The 22402-nt window shown below is 33.5% G+C and overlaps 1 pseudogene; it reads right to left on the bottom strand.

Annotated features, from left to right (window-relative positions):
* Positions 1–5024: 5024 nt before the first annotated feature.
* On the bottom strand, positions 5025–16733 carry LOC145035924 (uncharacterized; annotated as a pseudogene).
* Between the last annotated feature and the right edge of the window lie 5669 nt (positions 16734–22402).

Below are 22402 nucleotides of genomic sequence, written 5' to 3'. Positions count from 1 at the left end.
GTGGTGGTGTTCGCCCTCAAGATTTGGAGGCAATATTAATATCGGGTCCGACGCACCAATTTCACCGATCACAAAAGTTCGAAATATTTTATAAATTAGCAAAATTTTAATATGAGACATAGGAGATGATTAGATGTGGTAAAAGATTATGACTGCAAGATTTTGTTTCATCCCAAGAAGGCAATGTGGTGGCCAATGCTTTGAGTTACAAGGCGACAAGTGCTCCGATCCAAGATGTTTGTTTGAGCATGACGATTACCTCAACATTGATGGACATGATCAAAACGGAATAGGTGGAGGGTTTGAAAAAGGAGAATTTGACAACTGACTATATTCAGGGGTAGATTCCATTGTTTGTTTGAGACAAACGGGGGTTATTAACTCAGTGTGGCATGGTTTGGGTTCCAGCATTTGGGGAGTGAGGCAAAAGATCTTGGAGGAGGATCATAAGTCAAAGTTTTCTATCCATCTGGAATCCATGAAAATGTACCGAGACCTGAGATTAAACTATTGGTGGCCCTAAATAAAGCGGGAAGTTGTGTGCTTTTTTTAGCAGTGTTTGACCTGCAGAAGGTCAAAGCCGAGCGTCAAAGACCTCACGACAAAGTTCAGCCGCTACCCATCCCCATGTGGAATTGGGAGGAGATCACCATGGACTTTATCACAAAATTGCCTAGGACAACACAAGGTGTTAATTCCATTTGGGTTATTATGGATAGGTTGACCAAAAGTGCTCATTTTATTCTGATTTCCGAGAGTATCTCCGCCGAGAAATTAGCAGATATTTATGTGCGGGAGGTGGTGGTCAGGTACAGAGTGCCGGTATCTGTGGTCTCGGACCATAATGTTTGATTCACCTCCAGAATCTGGAGGAAGTTTCATGAGGAGTTGGGTACTCAGATGCATTTCAGCATTGATTACGACCCAAGATTGATGATCAGAGCGAGTGGACGATCCAAAAGCTTGAGGATATGCTACAGTCATGCATATTAGACTTCAAAGGGAGTTGGGATACTTACCTTTCTCTAGCAGAATTCTCCTACAACAATAGTTAGCATGCTAGTATTGAATGACCCCCATTGGAGATGTTGTATGGTCGAAGGTATAGGACTCTAGTTTGTTGGTGGGAGGTAGGGAATCAAGTCTTGGGAAGCACCAAAAGGATGCTTAAGACTATTTAATTGATTCAGCAGCTGCGCGATACACTGCGTATTGCTTAGAGCTATTAGAAAAGTTATGCTGACTGGCACCGATCAGATCTCAAGTTTCAGGTGGGAGATTTTGTGTTTTTGAAGGTGTCACCTTGGAAAGGTGTTATTCAGTTTCGGAAGAGGGGAAAGTTGAGGCCTTGGTTCGTTGTCCCATTCAGGACTTCTACCTAAGTTGGAAAGGTTGCGTATCGGTTGGATCTTCTTAATGAGTTGAGTTAGAGCCATAACACCTTCCATGTGTATCAGGTTCGAAAGTATGTATCCAATGAGGTTACAGTCATTTCATTAGATGATATTTGGGTGGATGAGAGCCTAAAGTATGTTAAGAAGCCCATTATAGTTCTAGATAGAAGACTAAAGCACCTCGAAAAAAAGAGGTGAAGCTAGTGAGGGTGCAATGGCAGCACCAGAGAGGCTCCAAATGGACATCGGAGTCGGAGGGCGAGATGAGAAAGCATTATCTAGATTTTTTTGCATCAACAGACTTCGAGGATGTAGTCTAGTTCCAGTAGGGGAGATTTGTAAGGTTCAGAATCTAGGTATTTACCTTTCTTTCCCTTAAAATGAAATTTCATTGCATAATTGGTCCCTTTGTACCCTGGGCATACCTATGGGTACACTTAGCACACTTGTAGGGGCTTATCATGGAGGTGTACCACGTACGTGGGGCGTACATGGCTAAAGGCCAAAACCTTAATCTCCGGATTTGTGACCTATATAAATGTTCTTAAGTCATTTAGACCTTACCCTAACTAGCCTACATCACTCTCAATCGTTTAAAAAAACCCTAAAACCTTTGTGTGTGCCTCTTGAGCTTGTAAGTGCCTCAAATACCTCATTTTTGGTGTTTTAGCGATGTGAAGAAAGAGGAAGCAAGCTTGATCGTGGGAAAAGCTTTTGGATCTTGCATTTGGAGTAGCTTAGGAAGCTTGTGGAGGTAAAAAAAAAATCTTTCTCCTTGCAAATCCTTGTTGATTATTGGGCTAGGGTTTTCTAAGAGTCCTCTTTCGACTTCATAAATTATCTATTGGGAGTTTCGGCAACTCCAGAGGTTAGGAAGGATAGATCTGAGGTACTTTAGCTTGATAATGTAATAAAAATGCAAACTTGATGGTTTATATGGCTCCATGCATGAGTTAAGACCCTTGGAAAGGTGTTAATGGGTTAGGATGAGTTGTTGGGAGCATATATGGCATGCAAAGGCATAAAGTAGCCAACTTTATGCCTTAGGACTCTTTAAACAACCTAGATCTGAAATTGGAACGTAAAGTCCTCATGTATTAAGCACTTAATGGAGGATGTGCTTTTTCCTTTTGTACGTTGGGCATACCAACCTATACGCTACACATATATCTGAGGAACTAAGTATGCTTAGCATACTTCTGAAGTACGTTAGGCTTATGCTCTACAATGGGAGTTGGGCTTCTATGGACTTTTTGGGCCAATTGGACTTTACTTAGCTTTTGGCCTAGACCATTTGGAGATGTTGGGCCTTGAGAGTTTCTTTTGGCTATTGATGTCATGTTTGGGATTTATTGGGCCATGTGTCCCATTATAGATTTAAGACTTTAACCCTAGGCCCTTTAATGAAGGAAAGACTTTTGGGCCTTCATGTAGGGATTTAGACATGGGATTGTGGGCCTTTTTGGCTAGGTGTGTTATAATTCTAATTAGGGTTATTTTTATAATTGTTCGGTGTGAGATTTTGGACTGGTAGTCGAGCAGCTATTGTTCAGTGGATTTAGGTGAGTCTTCTCACTATACTCATGGGTTGAAGGCACCAAGGCCGACCCATTAATTGATATGAGATTTTTAGTAATTGAGTATGCAATGGTTTGCTAATTGGTATATGTGCTGACTTATGTGAAGAAAATGGGGAAACATTCACAAGCAGATGATGTCATTGTTGGATTAGGTGCATAAGCCCATAACTATATTTGGTATGTACTTGACCCAGTTGTAGCATGGTCCTATTGGTTTGCCTTCACCGAAGCAACTTGACTGGATGTATAATGGAGAAAGAGGTCGTTATGGTTTATTAATATATTATATAAATAATATATTAAAAGAGAAATCATATTGGTTGATTAACATAGCAAAACGCTTTCCATTTGGTTTCCAAAAATTAGATGATCATAAGTGAAATAAGAACCCCGGTAAATGAATTTCATAATACATAAAGTAGAAAGCAAGTTATATTATATATCGATTCATCATAACATCTTTTTCGATTCATGTGTTAGATGAATTTGATGCCACCTTAATGGTGTTTAATATCATAGTGGAGACAAAATCGATCAGATAATTTAACAAAAGATCAAGACTCGTCTTTTTAACACTGTAATTGATGTTCATCTTATTTATAAAAAAGTAAACCCATTGGAGAATTATAAAGTAAATAGTTTTGGAACACAATTAAGTTACTCCTAATTTAGGAATAAATCATCATACATACAATTTTTGTCAAAATATTATATTCTATTATGTTCTATACCATAAATATAATAATTTTTGCATAAAAAGACGTAACAGATGGTCAACTCATGTCATCATATTATGTTGTATTATATTCTATTATGGTCTCATGTCATCATGAATAAAATATTAGTAATTATCATTATTCTTCATACAAAATTAAACTACTACTACTAATTAAAAAATAAAAAAAAATAAAAATAAAAACTCTTAGCTTCTCTATTGTAGCTATATCTTCTTCTCTTCACCATTTCTAATCTTTCCCTTCGCACCATCATTCTTAATGGTGTGTTGCATAAGGTCAGAAGGTGTAGCAACCGGATCCAGCTTAAGGCAACATTTTGGACAATTTTGCCCCTCTTTCCTAGTCAAGACAAACTTGGGGACTTGATGTGAAAATCAAAAATCTCTTCTTAAAATTACTTAAATATACATATAAATACATAAAACTAATATGATTATACATTTCAAATATTTATAAATATGTAAAAAAAATATAAAAAACTTTAAATAATACGTAAATACGTTAAAAATATACCAAAATACATAAAATTTTATAAAAATATATAAAAATACTTAAAAATTCATATAAACTAGGGAAGAACCCCGGGAAGGACATTAACATCTTTTAACCAATCATAATAATAAACCTGTAAATTTTTGCAAACCTTCCAATTGTTACCAAGCAATAACCATTTGTCAAATTTTAAAGAGTAAAATACAACATATCGTTTTGGGATAAAAGAATGAAAAGGCAACATACTTTCATTTCTTAGGCCAGGTATTAAAAAGTACAATGTATTATGAAAAAAAGGAACCACAACTCTTCAATGTATAAAAATGAAAATATATGCTATAACAAAAGGTAAATGAAAGTCATTTCCTATTTTCTGCGTTTAATTCTTATAAAGAGTATACAACAAGTAATACACTAAGAAAAGAAAATAGCATGTACTCATGAAATAATTGAAGACGTGCATATCTATTGGAAATGAATACACATAAAAACATACCTGAAAATCCAAGATCAAAACAACTAAGTTTCAAAAGAAAAAGGTGATTTTTCACTTTTGATGCTAAAGTCGTAAATATGTTTCCAACAATTCAAGTTGAAAACTAGTAACTGTAAATCTTTCGTAAAATCATGAATACTACATTTGAAAATATATATGTTACCATGCTAATCATATCAGCATCCGATTCAACTTTTGGTTGAAAATGACTACGGTTGACCGACTCACTCTAATTTCCAAATCTTTTTAAGCATCGAACCAAGAAAGAAAACCCAAATGACATAAAAGAAAGCTTAGTAGAAACAAATTGATTCAAATGATGCTTTTACATTTGCTGAACAAACTCCCCCTCAATCGACTTCAGAACTCAAAGTTGATTTATCTGAATCATAGGGCAATGTGGCAACCACATTAGCTTCACCTAGCAAAAGAAAATTAACTTCAGTCATCCCAGATCTATTGCCCAATCTACCTAAATTTATATATTCTGATGACCATCTTCAAGGTCTGATTCTCATTTGAAGTGCTCACAAAAGAATGATGATGCAACTGAAATGGATCCAAATGAAAATGGATGCTTTTTTTAGGGATCTTCATCCTCTTATGATATTATAGAATATGATGGTGTTGTTTCAGGAACATCTTCAAATCACTGCATAGCTGGGTGGCAAATGGACAGTGAAGATATAGGAGAAGTGGTGTTCTACCTTGATTACATAGTGTATCATGACAGTTATTATACAGATTTTGTAATATCTTTTAATAGTCATTCGATCAAAATGGAAGCTTCAACCATAGATGGAGATGATGAAACTTTTAAACTCAAAAGAGGGAATTGAGGATATATTCAAGATTAGATCTTATTGGCATTAGCAATTAAATCAATTATATTAGTGTTATATTTAATTGTTTTATGGTTTTATCTATGTCTGTGAGGCTTTTAACTACTATAAATCTTTTTGGATTGTGTGTAGGTTGAAATGACCATGGTCGTGATTTATGTACATACCAATGATACAAAGTTGACATTTAAGAAGGGCAAAAAATAGCAGTCGGATCATATAATGTATTGTCAAATAGATCAATGTAGAAACCTTCATTTCCAGCAGCAAAAGCAGCCATTCTATGTCTCTTAACTTTCCAATTCTAATGCAATCTATTATCAAGTACAATTTTAGGGTTCTGTAATAAAGAAAATGAAAGAGAGCTGGAATTGACGTTATTAGTGCTCCATAGAATCTTGCTTCTTTTGCAACCTATTTCTTCGATGCTTTGGTTGATTGCTTAAAGTATTTCCCAAGTTGTTGAAATGAAAAAGAATCATCAAACAATCAAACATAACAAAAATAAACAAAAAGAAAAGAAAGTTTTAGTTTTTTGATTTTGTATTTGAGATAAACCTAAAACCATTGGAGTTTCGTTGCTATAGAAACTGCAAGGTCAGATAAAAGTTCATTAGGTAATTGTTTTGGTCCGGTTAGACCAGCTAACAAAAAGGGAAATAAAAAATATCTGATTGATGTTGCTCTAATAAATCCAATATTTAAATTAAATATCATGAGTCATATGCTTTCTTCCTTCTTAATTTGGGCAAATGAATAACATTGGTGCAACTAATTCTTTCTTCCTTCTATACATTAATCAAGCACTAAGCTGAAATTTGCAGTTATTTGGTCTCATTATCATTAGAATGAGATACTTGAAGCAATAGCAAGTTTAAATGTCATCTACAAAACCAAAGAAACATATTGTCAAACACTATATGATCACGAAACAAATCGAACTTCACAACAGATCAAATCTTGATAAAATACCTCCATATAAGCATCGATAGTGACACTGAAGTAGTTCTTCATGAAACAGAGGTTACTTCATCTTAATCTGCCATCTGTGTTTTCATGAATCCGTGCATGCATGATTTCAAGTGTAGGAATTCGGAAAATTGTAGAGATAGGAAGGTAAGATTAAAATAATATGCTTCTATAATAATTATATAATTACTATATTTTGTGTGCTCAAGATAGGATTAGAAGAGTCAAAGATAAGCCCTAAAATTGTTAAGGTAATCGTTTACCATTAGGTCAACACCCACCAACACGTCGCATGTTAACTTCGAGTCAATACCATTATTTGAACACCAAAAATAACAATTAACCAAAAAGTGAAACCGATAATTACTTCCAAGAATGAAAAATACAGCTTACATAGGTACTGACCACGTCTGTAATTGAAATTGGCCAAACCGCTTCAATCAGACGAAGACTTGAAGACCATGAAGATGTAGACGCACAAATATTTCTATGAGTATGTGAAAGGATAAAACCATAGAAAAGATATGTAGACCCATAAGTGTGTAGGGTTAAGAAAACCCAGCGAAGAAAGCGAGCAGTGGAGAAGGTGCAGCAGACATTGAGAAAAATTGGTCCTTTGTGCACCTTTGGTAGAAGCTTTTGTTGGGAGAGTACACCAATTGATGGACATCAATCCAATCTTTATTGGTTTAGATTGGCGGTGGAATAGACACATGAAGCAAAGGAGATGTAGAACAGTGTTCTACAATAGGCAGAAAAATTAAAAAATTGGGAAATTAAAATTTTTTGGTCTAATAGGAACAGCTCATTGTTTCTAATGGGGCTTTATAATTAATATATTATATAATATGTAAAAACAATGTTTATACGTTTAAAATACATAAAAAATTAAAAATACAAAAATATGTAATATATATATATATATATATATATATATATATATATATATATAATTTTGTAAAAAAACACACAAAAACACATTTACACTGTAACATCCGGATTCCCAGGTATCTTATTTTAATTATCTATTTTTAGTTGAATGAATGGACTTGGCAAGTAGACGCTCAGACTCGCCGAGTATGATCGTGAATTCTTATCTGGATTAATGACCGGACTCGACGAGTCGATGCGTGGAGTCGGCGAGTCGGCACTGTAAAGTGAAACCCTAAATCTCAGGTCCTGAGCCCCATTTAAAGGCCTTTATGGCCTTCATTTGTGGCCACTACACCCCTGAGAAACCCTATAGAGCAGAGAGATCGTTTGTGGTGCGAGATGAAAGGTAATCCACCATTTCTTGTGTGCTTTAGCAAGAAGAAAGGTGAAAGGACAAGTTAGGCGAGTTGGGGAGCTTGGATCTACTTCCATTTGATCAGAGGAAGCTGTTGGAGGTATCAATCTGTGCTTAATCTCTTGATTATGATGTTTAGTTGAATCCAGGATTTCTATATGCATTATTTTGGCTTGAATTTGGAGTGGATGAGGTCCCAAGGTGAAATGATTCTTAGCTCTGGACCTCAAGAGGTCCAGAGAGTCCCTATAGCGATGCTTTATGCCATCCCTTTTGAGTTGTGCACCTAGGTAGCCATTTTAGTGGTTATTTCACCAAAAGAAGCTTTAGGTGCATTGCATGTGAGTCAAGTTTCGACCTTTACGTGGTTTTTGGTCATGGGGAAGTCAAATCTAAGCGGATCCGACCTCAGAAGGTCACTTGAGTGTGATTATGGAAGCAACTAGCCGAGTTCATAAGTGGACTCGACGACTCGAGTCGGGTTGCCCCGCGATTCGCGACCTGTGATAACCCGTTGAGTGTAGAGTTGACTTAGTGAGTCGAGTGAGGACCAGGGGCGAAGAGGACATGCATGGACTCGCCGAGTCATGTGAGTGCACTCAGCGAGTCTGGTCAAAGTTGACCGTTAACTTTTCTTGACTTTTAGGGTTTGGTTAACAATTGGACTTGTGGACCATTTGAAGGGTAAAATGGTCTTTTATCCTTCATAGAGGACATGAAAGAGACTAGTCTATCCTGGAGATCCATTATTGATTTGAGATAATAGTTTATGTGTTTAGGCGGAGGCTACATCAATGCTACGTGTGCGAGATTATTCGAGATGTTCAAGGTGAGTCTTCTCACTATACTGTACCTGGAAGGGTACCTATGTGTGACTGGAAGGTCTTGTATGCTATCAGATGTATGTGATATATGCTGTTATGTGATATGTATGTGTTATGTATGTTATGTATGATAAGGACCGAAAGGTCAAGATAACATGGACCGGAAAGTCAGGAGGTTACGGACCGGAAGGTCAATACGGGTAGGACTGGAAGGTCTTCCGGAATTCGGGACGGAAGTCCCCTGAGACACCTGGATTCGAAGATCTCACAGAGTTATGGCCTGGAAAAGCGTATGTGTTGTATGTGGTATTTTGAGGAACTCACTAAACATTTATTCTTACAGTTGTGGTGTTATGTGTTTCAGGTACTAGTGATGATCGTGGGAAGGTGCCGGCATGATTCATACACACTCGTGAAGTTTATGTTTTGAGATTCTGGGATATGTTTTGTGATGATAACATTTGATACATTATGTTTTGACATTATTTTATGAGTAAATGTATGTTTAAAAAAAATGAAAATTTGTTTTGAAAATTTACGTTGTTACATACACATTATTTACCATTATTTTAGAAAAAATAATGATTTGATGCCATAACTTGTTGAACTAGTCAAAAGAGTCTAAACGGAAGAAATTTTTTCGTTTCTTGGGGATTTACTATTAAAAAAATATAAGACTTAATCGTTAATTTTTATAAAATAATGAGTCTTTTCTAGAGATTTAAATAAATCAACTTATACATTTTCTTCAAGTTCCTTACACTCATTCTTTATCAGAGTCACAAATAACGTTTTTAACCTTCTCATAACATTCATGACTAAAACATTCATCATCAATTTCTCTTAACACATCCATAACCAATCTATCTTTCCAAACTTTTAAAAACCCTTTACACAACCTACTCAAAACAACTGAATCAGGCCTAATAGGCCTCTCTAACATCTCTCTAAAAACACTAAACACACCATCATAATAGGCCTCTCTAATATCTATCTAAAAACACTAAACATACCATCATTATAAAATCAACTTCTTCAGGGTATCTTCATTTGGACGACAATTACTTTTCACCATGCTTTTATAAATTTGAAGACCACGATATGGATTCTTTCGAACACATTGGGCTTTAATTAGGGCACAAAAGTAGAAGAATTTGGTACTAATTTCTTTTTATCAAGTTCTTTAACCAAATAAGCAGTTTTCTTGGTTTTTCATTCGTTACAAAGTCCCAACAACAATGCGTTATAAGTCAAAATATCAGGTTTGGCCCGATTTCTTATCAACTCTTCAAAAATCTTATTACCCTTTTCGATTTTACTTGATTGAAAACATGTAGTGATTAATGTGTTGTAAGTTATAGTATTAGGAGCCACATTTATCCTTTTCATTTCATGGAAAATCTTAAAAGCATATTGTAGTAGTTTCTCATCTTTACAAAATCCATGGATTATTGTGTTGTAAGTGAAAATTTTGGGTTGATTCCATTCTTCTCCATTGTAAGTTTCAAGTTATTCCGATTGTTAGGCTAGAGGGAGTGATGCCACTAAAACCGCACTCTCTTCACTGCCATACATGCGCCACATCACTTTTTACCACACAAGTGTGGTGTCTTGCCACACCCAGGGAGTGGTGTCACACTTTTCTTATTTTTTTTATTTTTTTAAATAATTTAATGTAATAGAATTTATTTTTTAATAAAAAATATATAATTTTTCATTACTTTAAAATAAAAATAATAAAAAAAAATAAAAACATTAATTTGCATACCAAAAAAAACCACACATGACATTAAAAAAATCCTACAAACTTAAAAACCACACATCAAATGATTAAAATAACTTAAAAAAACACAATTAAAATAACCAAACCATACTACATAAAATCATTCTCTGAGAACTCGTCTTCCGAATCATCCGCTGATTCCAAAGTAAGGTTAATGTGTTAAAGACTGTAAATGTGTTCCACCAAACCTGTGTAATGATTGTGAAATGTTTCAATACAGCATATCTATGCACTCCTGTTCATATACTCTTCGCCACCAATTTTTATTGGTTGTGTCTTGGGTATGGTTTCTTCCTCATCAAACGCACCTATCGCTCTACCTTCGTCTTCAATAATCATGTTATGCAATATGAGTCATGTATACATGATTTCTTGAAGTTTTCACTCGCCGAAATAAATTGCTGGTTTTTTCAATATGAACCAACATTTCTTAAGAGCTCCAAAAGTATGCTCGGCATCCTTCCTAGCTCTTTCTTGAGCTCTCTTGATTTTTTTCGTCTAGAATCATGTGGACACGTAAATGATTTAACAAACACAACATACTTAGGATAAATCCCATCAACAAGATAATAATCATACTTATATGGCATTCCATGCACTTCAAAAGAAGAATCTAGTGCAAATCCATCGTATATGTTGTTAAATATAGGTGAAAGATTAAGAACGTTGATGTCGTTAATCGAACCAGGAGAACCAAAAAAAAGCATGCCAAATCCACAGATCTTGTGATGCAACAACTTCAAGTATGATCGTAGAGTGACCATGATCACCTCGGGTAAATTGACCATAGTGTGAGGTTTGGAAATTTCCCATAACCAATGGAGACAATCTAAACTTCCTATCATTCTAGGAAACCCATGCACGCTTGCATGATGAGCTTGCAATTGTAAGATTTCATTACGTGTAGGCTTACGTAAATATTTTGCACCATAAAAATGAATCAAAATTTTGCAGAAATAGTGGAGACTATCTCGTGCAGTCCTATCTGACACCCTAAAACTCTCGTCCAATGCATCAGGTGTAATGCTATATGCTAACTGACGAAGTGAGGTCGTGCATTTTTGTAAGAGAGTGAAATTGGGTGTACCTCTAGCATCAGAACGTTGTTGAAAAAAGTTGCACTTCCTTGTTACATCTTTAACTATACGTTCGTATAAATGTTTGAACATTCTGAAGCGAGTACGAAAATAGTAACCTTCATAAGTGGCATTCTCTTGAAAGTAGTCTTGTACCAAATGTTGGTTAACTTCTTCATGATTCTGCAAATATATCTTTGTGTTCTCCGTTGAGAACTTTCAGCTACGTTACTGCATAAAGCATCATATGTTTGTTCCGCCATTTGAGCACAAGCACTAGCAACATCAAAAATAACTTGAAATTCTTCAGAAGATGAAGAAGATGAGATATTCTATTAATTTTGAGAGAGAAAGCAATAGAGAAATGTAAAATTTTGGTTTTGGTTTGAAAAATAATGAAGTATATGGTATAATTTATAGGAAAGAAAGGAATATATATATATATATATATATATATATATATATATATATATTATTAAACATATTTAACTAATCTTGAATTTTAAGAGGTATTAAAATTAGAGCCTTCTGTATAAACCTCTAATGCATACATTAACCATCCTTAATAAAAATCCTTAGCAAAAATATCAACATCTTTACTGGTAAAAATATCGATATCCGTTACCAATTTATGGAAGGGTAATTAATTTTAAAACCCTACATTCCATAAATCAAGTGAATTTCATAGATAAGGATATCATAGATTATCCCGCCCCTTGAACTTGATATCCCATATGTGAGTAACGATTACAGATTCTGTTCCATAATCAAGCCCCAAATCTCGCTGATCCTCTCATGGAGAATATATGCAATGGAAGCATGGATAGATCGATGGAGAAACTGGAGACTAGAAGTTGTTTTCAACATTATGACTACCAAGGATACATATTTTCCATCAATCTTCACAAAAAATTGATGTTGAATAGGTTTAAATATTTATTTGATTTGTTTCCCTCTTGGTTTTCAAACTTCAATTTGCGTTTTAATATTCATTGTTCTATTCTTTCAGGTTTCAATTGTTGCTAACAATGCGTCAAAAAAGCAGACTCGCTTTGGAATGGAATTTGTAGATGTTAAACAAGTTAAACTTTTTTGAGTTATGATATTAATCAGCTTGCCCTGGTTACCTACATTCATCTTTTTGGGTATGATTTAATGACCATTATATCTATATACTTCCAGTGAATTTGTTTATCTTTCCAAATACATGGGCATGTTGATACTTTTTGTTACTATGGTTGCTTAATTATTCTTGTTTTTTATTGTTCACTCACTTGACCCATCAAAATATGACAATTAAAAGGGTTAAGTTGGTACATAGAACTTGGTCATGGATGAGAGGTTCAGGTTTGTATTTCTCATGCTACCCTTCAAGTTTTCTAATCTCTCACTAGCACAATTTCCAAACCTTTGTACCAAAAATCAATCAAATCAGTATCAAATTGATTGGTGGGTTTAAAACTTTCTTGTTTGTTGTTATATTGATGGATAAGCACACCATGGATCTTTAAATATAATTTATAATATCTTTATATGTAAGGAATAACAATGTAATCTCATTAATTTATTAGTAAGGCATTCTACATTTGTTTTAATATCAACGTGTGTAATGAACAACAAAATTTCTAAGGTTCATTTGATCTATAAGAGCAATTCTTACATATACTTTTTCTATTATATGGCGATTTGAGTTTAAATGCGTATAGATTGTTAAATAATTTATGTACTAAAAATATAATGTGATACTATTAGACAAGAGAATAGAAACAATTGTTGCTAAGCTTAGTTTAGTCATGTGTATTACATCCGTACAACCAAATATAACATTAAGTATTAGTATTAATGGAAAGTGATATTATCCAGTTGCAGGTTACACGTATCACCCATGGAATAGGAGAAAAGTGAAGAAAATTATCCGGAGTTAAAATGACTTTGAAGACCAAGAGTTAACAGATCTTGGAACATCTGTTAAAATGACTTTGAAGACCAAGAGTTAACAGATCTTGGAACATCTATTCCATTTTGTGATTTTAATATGTTTATTTTAGGTGGTAGAATGGAACAAATTGGTAGGCATCCTTATATCTACTAGAGGTAGCAAATTCATGTTCTATAATTCCAATTTTATAAGTTTCGGTTAGATTAAATTACACGAATGGTCCCTATGGTTTAGGGTAATTTGCATGCTTGGTCCCTAACTTATTTTTTTAACTCGAAAGGTCTCTACTGTTTGTTTTTGTTACACGCTTGGTCCCTGTCTTACCTAAAAAGACTATTTTTCCCTTGATTTTTTAATTTATTTAAATAAACACACTCCCAACCCCACTCCACTCACCTTACTCTACCTATCCCATTATTTTTCCCTAATCAAATAATAGTATTTTTAGGTAAGACAGTGACCAAGCGCATAACAAAAACAAATAGAAGGAACCAAACACGTAACAAAAACAAACAGTAAGGATCTTCCGAGTTAAAAAAAGTAAGTTAGAGACCAAACGTGCAAATTACCCTAAACCATAGGGACCATTCGTGTAATTTACTCTTTCGGTTATGATAAATTTATTTAAATTTTTAGGTAGTCATATATCCAATTGAATTTTTTTGAAGATGGTTATTTGGTAATTAATCTTTAGGTTCTACTTTTTGATCGTCCAAATTTTTTTATTATTGTTGTTATTTCCATCAATTATTTAACCAAATAAGCCGATAAAGAATATACCCTTTTTAGTTTTAGTATTCAACCAAGTAATTTGATCATATTTTCATCTGGTAAGTTGTTTGGTAAAATTAGTTATTCTAATTAAATTTGCATCTTCTACAATGGTCGAATCTTGTTTTGGGGACAATTGATCGTAACTTTTTCCCTTGCTCCTGCAATCGACCATTTTGTCCCCGTAGTCAAGATCAAGAGGTTCTTCGCATGATTACTAAATTTTGATGATTATATTACAAGACAATGAGAGGGAAAGAAAGAAAAACGAGAAAAATGTATTATGAAAAACCTATCAAATTCATAGGAAAAGATATTTCAAAATAATGTGTGGTCTGAAAAGTGGAGTAATGTATACGGTGTGGTACTTGTAAAACTATGTAATTGTTAATCAAGTTTCTTTTTTTGTTTTGATAAGTAACATAACAAATTAATAACACAAACAAATCCAAAATGTTAATGTAGAATTAAAATATACTATAACTATTTAAAATATGAACATGATAACTTAATAAAAGTATTTTGTATTGATATTATTTGTAGTTCAAACTAGTTTTCAAAAATATGTACTTTATGAAAAAAAATTAATAATAAAAAAATAATTATAAAAAAAAAAAAAAAAAAAAAACGAGTTTTACACATATTTTATCTTAGGTAGTCAAAAGTACACGTTTAGCTTCTTTTTTTAATTAATTACTTTAACAAGTTTCCCTTCAAATTTGCAAACAGTTATGTGAGTGTTGGATATTCGATAAATACTGTCACAGAATCTCGACCAATCAAATAATTTGTGTGATTGATATATAAAAGTTTTCAACATAATGTCATTGATATCAAAATAACTATTGGTCAACATGTAGGAAAAAAGATATTTTTGCCAAAGATTCCTCTATGTCCATCTCATGAATATGTCATGTTTCCATTCGAACTAAAGAGAAAAAAAATTGAATTCGATTATATTTTGCGATGACCATCAATAAAGCTCGGGGACAAATAATTCTATATCTAGGTATTTATCTTCCAGAATAGGTTTTCTCGCATAGCCAATTTTATGTGACATTATATAGAGGTTATCACATGTCACTACAAAATTATTAGTGATCCTTGATGAACAATTCAACGACAAAGAAGTCTAAACATCAAATGTGGTTTATAAAGAAGTGTCGCACGAGTAATAATACACAATCAATCTTGTGTTCATGTATATTTATAAAGAATCCTAACTTTTCATTTTTAAATCTTACTAATTTCTTTTCTGCTAGCACGGCTCTTATTGATAATTGTTTAGATGCTGTAAACTATTTACGCAAAAAAACTAATCGTCTCTAGGAACTAATTTCTGATAAAACAATTCGCACCCGTCGCTTGGCGCGGGTAAATGGCTAGTGTGTGTGTGTGTATATATATATATATATATATATATATATATATATATATATATATATATATATATATAATTTTAACATATTTGACCGTTCAACGGTCATCCTCTCCATCAGCCAATCAAAATCTATGGCCAAAAAAGGGTGAGGTGCAGCCTAATCGTACTCGAAACCACAAGGAGGGGGGGGGGGGGGGGGGGGGGGGGCGTTCCCCTACCTATGTGGCAAGGAGTACGATAGAAAACACACCACTCTCTTGAGCCTTAGAAGCGCTTGGTTGATGTATGCAGTTATCAATATATTGTAGGAGGACACAAAAGGGTTTAGCCCAATGATGTGTAGTCTCTAGCTTCCCTAATTGAACATAAGCATTAATCACAATATTGAGATTGAACACGTTGTTTCTGATCTTAGATCTTTTTATTTGGTTGTAAAATGATAACACGATGTCTGCTCAATTAAAACTAAGCAATGAACTCATATACATGTTACATGATTCAATTGTAGGAAGAAATCCGTATTCCTTCATTTTAAAAACGTATATGTTGCATTCCTAAACTGTTTCACTTGGGCATACATTTTAAAAAGTGCATCGAAAACACGATGAGTGGAATCACAAATTCGATAAAGAGTGAAGAAGAGAATCAAATAGCTTAGAATGGAGGTTTACATCACAAGAACATATGGTCTTCATTAAAATGGATTCAGCTGACAAAAAATTACGATTCGTGGTGAGGATGTGGAGGATGATGGAATTTGTTTTGAGGGTGAGTAAATTTGGGTTGTGAAGTTCAATCCATTTGAAGAATTTGAGGGAAATGGTGTAATAGTTTTGAAGCTTTAAGAGAATATGTTTCATTCTAAATGAATTTGGTTTGGTTAATAGCTTATCTAGCTTAGCCCTATCAGAGCGAAGAAGATGATTGTGAGCTATGTTGATGTAATCAAGATCTTGATCTTTGGGTTCATGGATTGCTCTATGGGGTATTAGAATATGACTCCATTCAGTTCTAAGGAGAGAAGAATTAGGGTTTTTCGTAACTGAATCAAAAGGAGTTGAAATTCGACGAATTTATATAGAATTCATGTTATGTGTGTCATGTTCCTGATTACCGGATGTATCTTTTTGAATCTATGTCAACAAATTTAAACAAACCCATCTCAATTTTTATAGTATAAATGAACTTAAAACATTTAAAAATTTTCATAGCTAATTAGCATCCATTAATCAGATCTTAAGGAAATAAGCGTATAGAAAATCATCTCTAATAAATAAATATCTTTTTGTCAAATGTCACGTTCTCATTTAATTTGCTACATGTAGTTTTTATAGTTATTTTAAATTAATTTTTATGCCACATGTCATTTTAATGTTTTTTTATTTTATTAAATTCCAAATAATATTTAAATACAATAATAAATGTATATCAATTTAATTAATTAACTTTCCTTCTAATTTCAAAATTACTAAATTAAAGATTCATTAATTTTCTTTATATATTTATCTAAATTATTTGATTAAATTTAAAATAAAAAAAAAACATTTTAATTTTTATAATTCAATATTTTCTTACTTTTCTTATAAATTCAAACTTCTCGAATGTTTATAATTTTATATTTAGCTTTTTTTTTTTAAATAAACTTATCTAATACATAAATCTCATATAATGTGCAAATAAAAACCTATATCACTTCTTAGCAAAGGCTCCATAGAGGCATAGATAATGGACCTTTTATATACTCTTTCCTAGACGGTAATTTTTTATAAGATGACATGTTAGTTTTGTTTCAACTCTAATAGGTATAGCTTTTATTTGGGCCCAGTTTTGGTCCACAGAACTCTTGGTCCAACACTCCAGTCATATGGAGTTATTTATTGTTATGATGTTCCAAGAACGGATTCAAAGATTTGTTGTTTAATTAATGGAAGTTATTTATTGCTTAAATTTTCCAATGACTAGGATTTTGTTTTTTTTTTTTTTTTTCGGATTTCTGTTTATCGGCTTAAGTAAGTCTCACTAATTTGTTTTTGATAGCCAGTCATTCTCTCACATGCCTTCTTGATAAATATATTTTTTCTGTATTGAATTAAAACAATTAACTTTATTTTATATGTTATTAGTTGTGAGATCCATTAGTTAATTTATATATATATATATATATATATATATATATATATATATATATATATATATATATATATATATATATATATATATACACACACTAACCGTTTACCCGCACCAACCGACATATGCGAATAGTTTCTACTGGTAATTATTTTAGTTCAGAAACATGTATGATTGGACACCTAACTTGAATACGAAGGTAATGAAAATGTAAACCACTAACAATGAAATATAATTTGCTCTGGAATATGGTAACTTGTAACTTAGAAACTAATACATGTTCTTTAACTCAAGATAAAAAAGAAAAAAAAAAATCGTGACTTCGTGCACTGTCATTAAATGAATATATAACGAGAAAATATGAAATTATAGTCTAAAATGAAGTATAAACACTTAAACTACATGTTGAGAAAAATATCGTTTCGATCCGACTTCAAACAAATGATTTATGATATTTTTAAAAAATACACAGATTATTTTTTTAAACTTTCGGTCCAAGACCGATTTTTACACGGAACAAGTAAAAAACCCAAAACCGGTATTGTAGCTTAGTTGAAATCGATAACCATGCATATACTTTATTTAGGAAATTAGTTTCCTTTCCATAGTTGGCAAATAGTTTTCTTATAGAGATTAGTTTCATTTCGAAAACATGTCATCTTCTAAAAAACATGTATTGCATAAAAAAAATATTAAGATATACCTATAATAGACACTGAATTTTTATGGCTTAGATGAAAAATTTACAAGCAAAAGGTGGTACGTACAAATGTAATAATGGTGAATGGCTAAGAAAATTTCAAAATACATATTAGGTGTGTTCAAAATACTTGGTGTTTTACTTCATTATATCTTTAATTACATTTAGCAGCTCTTGAAATAATTTGCAAAATGGTTTATATTTTGTAGGATTTATATCGTTTGATACCTCTAAAGTTAAATAATCGGTTTTGCATGGACAATTGGTCTTGTCACAATTTTGTCCATTTTTTAATATCATAAATTATTAAATATAATTCTATATAGAATTAAGAAACACAATTCAACCAAAATTAGAAATTTTGAATATACATTCAATGAACATGAAGCATACCATAAATTTTGAAATTTATTGTGAAAAAAATTCAAGATTTACTTGAATCAATTAACTATTAATTGATAAATAAGCAAAAATACCATGTCCTACCCTAAAACAATTCATGGAAATGATATTTTTAATAAATTAAACCATAAATCCAGTTTGGAATATTAGGAGACATAAAAAATAAGTTACTTTGAAGAATTGATACATACACTCCTTCAAGAAACATACCTAAAGAAAGACTCACAAATCTAGAAATGGTAAACAATCTAAGAATTAAGAACATCTCTTTTTGGCAGTGAGTGATCGTCTTGGAGCCCTTATGCGTTCACCTTATACCAATAAAAAAGAACCATGAAGTTAGGGATTCAAATGACAGAAAAACATTAACTGATGTTGTACACCTTGACAAAACAATCATTAAAATTTCTGTCACACCCCCGAACCAGACGGCGGAAACGTCCGGGGGCTGTTGTGACTCAATTGAATACCATTACAATGAATATACATGAAACATAACATCATACATCACCAAACATTGGAATAATACAACTGGTAACGTTTACATCCATTACATTGTCTCAAAATATTACATCCCCAAAATAAATTGTTCATTGTTACTTAATCAACCGCAAATCAATCATAGAGTACAGTCCTTTCTTCACTTATCTGTTACCTGAGAATACAAGTATTTTGGGAAAAACGTCAACATATGAAATGTTGGTGAGTTCATAAGTAATGTTTAAAATCCAATGTTTGTATTGTTTTGAAACCCGCCAGAAAATCCGATATTTTCTGAAAATAGTATAGCGTAAAAAGAAATACGTGAAGATCCGTGAGTATGCTTGTTTGTTTTCTATAGATGTAAGCGTACGAGTTGTGAAATTCGGCATGTAGTTCGTAAGTGTACTAGTTGAAAACCCTAGGAAAACCCGACGTTTTCCTATCACTTTGCTTTAATTAGTTTATGTGTTATTGTTTCGTTACGTTAGAGGTATTCGTTGAGCTCCGGAGGCATTGAGTATACAGTGGGTGGTGAATTGTTGTAACGTCCGTTAATGAAAACGTCCAGTCGACAACCGTACTAGCGATCCCTTAGGCATCACTCGCACTTATTCACACAACTCAATCCTCCCGGACTTGTGTAGTCCCACGACCGAAGAGAAAAAGAGAAGGTGCGAAACCCTCGGTATTTCCCTACGTCGTTAAAGACCATTGCAATTGCGAAGGGCCCGAAGCCCAACCCGCAATCGTGAGTTCCCGACTTTACTAGCAGCACCGAAGGACCCTTGGGGACCAGCAGCACGTTTGCCATTGAAAGTCCTTTTACATGCGGTTAAGTCGTATTAGACCCAACTACATGTAAGCAAGTATCCTTTGGGCCTAAAGATCATGTCATCGGGCTAGCTAGGCTCAACAAGCATGATTTGCAACTTTTGGGCCTAAGGAGTGTACGTCGACGTATTGAGTAATTCCACGAGAGTATAGAGTTCCGAGAGTTCCATATGTGTATTGAGCGTTGTAGTGTTAGTAAATTTGGATTTGTTATTGATTCGAGACCGAATCAATTCGTTTAACAACGATTTTTGGTATTGTTGTGTATTGTGTCGGTAGTCGCGGTGCCAATATTCGATCAAGTTGCGTGTATTGAATTAGCCTTGAAAGTTTTCTGTTTTCAGCCCCTCATTGTTTGTAAAATTTACTTTTTCAACCCTCTAATTAAATAACTTTCTGGTTTGGTCCTTAAATCATTTTTCTTGACATTTTAACACCAAAAATTATTGAAATTAATATTTTTTAGCATATTTTTCATTGAAAATAGTTTAAGTCCCTGAAATTGCAGTTTTCTCGGTTATAACCCCTCTTTTTCGCAGTTTTTACAATTTTGGCCCTAATTGGAAAATTTTTGCAACTTTGGTCCTTTTTAAATTTGAAAAGCATTTTAAACCTTTGAAAAGTACTTGTAACACTAGTAGTCCACTGTTTTACAGAAAAACACAGTTTTGGCCCTCCAAAACAGAAAATTTCGCATAATGGGCCCTATTGGGCCGAAATTGTCATTTTTAGCCCATTAAGCTTGAAATTTTATGTTTTTAATCCTCCAAAAGAGTATATTTTCAGAAAATACATTATGGAAACTGTTTTGACTCATCTCACCCATCAGATTTCGAAATATTTCATTTTGGGCCCTTTAACTTTGTATTTTTAACATTTATGTCAAAAAATGAGTTTTTAGCCCAAAGTATGTATTGTTAAGCCACTTAGCTATTTTTCTTGGTATACTTTGTAGGTAGTAGTATGTTCTATTTTAGTATCATTTAACATAAAGTATATCTCGGTTTTTAGTGGTTTATGACTAGATCCAACATCATAATCATACCAAACACACATATAAGCATAGAAATCATACAAAGCATACACATAATGATAGATCTACACCTTTGCTTGTATTCTCCCCCACAAAAACTTATAAAAACCGAAAATAAGGGGGTATGAAGCTCACCTTTGGATGTTGATTCGGTTTTTGAAGAGAGGATGGAAGAAAGCTTGGTGATTTTTGACCCTAGCACCCCTTGATGAAGATTTCGAGTTTATGGAGTTCTAAGACACAAGTTTATGATTTCATGAGAGTTAAGAAGAGATTTTTGGATATAAGAAGAAGTCTAAAGTGTGGATCCAAGTTTCAACTTACCTAGATGATGATCTTTGTGGAAGAACTCCCTTGAATTCCTCTTAGATCTTCGAAAATTTGGAGAGGAATGGAGAGAGCTCCTTGAGAGAAAAGATGAGTGAAATGTTTGTGTGTGTGTTTGGGATTCGGCCGAGAGGGGGAAAGAGGAAAGAAGAGGGTGGCTTTGACAAGATAGATGCTCGGAAGTATGAGTTGCATGCATGGATATCCATTAAATAAAAGTGAGGTGGCAATCCAAAGTCAACTCCTCCTTATTCTTGGGCTTGGGCCGAGGATGGAGAGGGAAGAAAGAATTTTTGGGCTTTTTGCCCCTAAGCCAATATTAGAGTTAGTTTGGGTGATCATTGGCCTTATAAGATAAAATTGTGATTTTTATGCTTTATTAAGCTAGATTAGGTTAATTATGGATCAAAGCTTTTAATTCATTTCATTCTAAGCCCAACATGGCCCAAAATATTGAAATAAATAAATGTGGGTCCAATTAGAGCCCATATAAGGGTTCTAAGCCCATGAAAGTCAAATTGGAAGCTTATTGGTCCATTTGGGCCCAATAAGGAAGTCCCAGTCCAAAATGGACTTAAACAAGAACTTCTAGGGTTTCCAATTTCTTGATGACCATTTGTAGTACTTGTACGATGTATTTGTTTGAAGTTTTTGATGTCATAATAATAGGTATCACACATTCTCATAAGTTTTGATTCAACCTTTACTTGAGTTTAGTGATTACAAGGCACAAAATTTCTAGTTGTGATATCATCCCCCCGTTAGAGGGAATTTCGTCCTGAAATTCTGTTTGAAAGCTAGATTTGAGAATGCTAGAATAGGTGAGGGTACTTTTGCTTCATTTGGTCTTCACGTTCCCACGTGAACTCTGGCCCACGCTTTGCGTTCCACCGTACTTTCACGATTGGGATGCGACTTTGCTTA

This window comes from Lactuca saligna, chromosome 3 (genome assembly GCF_052625555.1).
Source record: "Lactuca saligna cultivar CGN05327 chromosome 3, ASM5262555v1, whole genome shotgun sequence".
NCBI classification, from domain to species: Eukaryota; Viridiplantae; Streptophyta; class Magnoliopsida; order Asterales; family Asteraceae; genus Lactuca; species Lactuca saligna.
The sequence above is the reverse complement of the archived record's forward strand: the minus strand, read 5'-3'. Positions and strand labels throughout refer to the sequence as shown.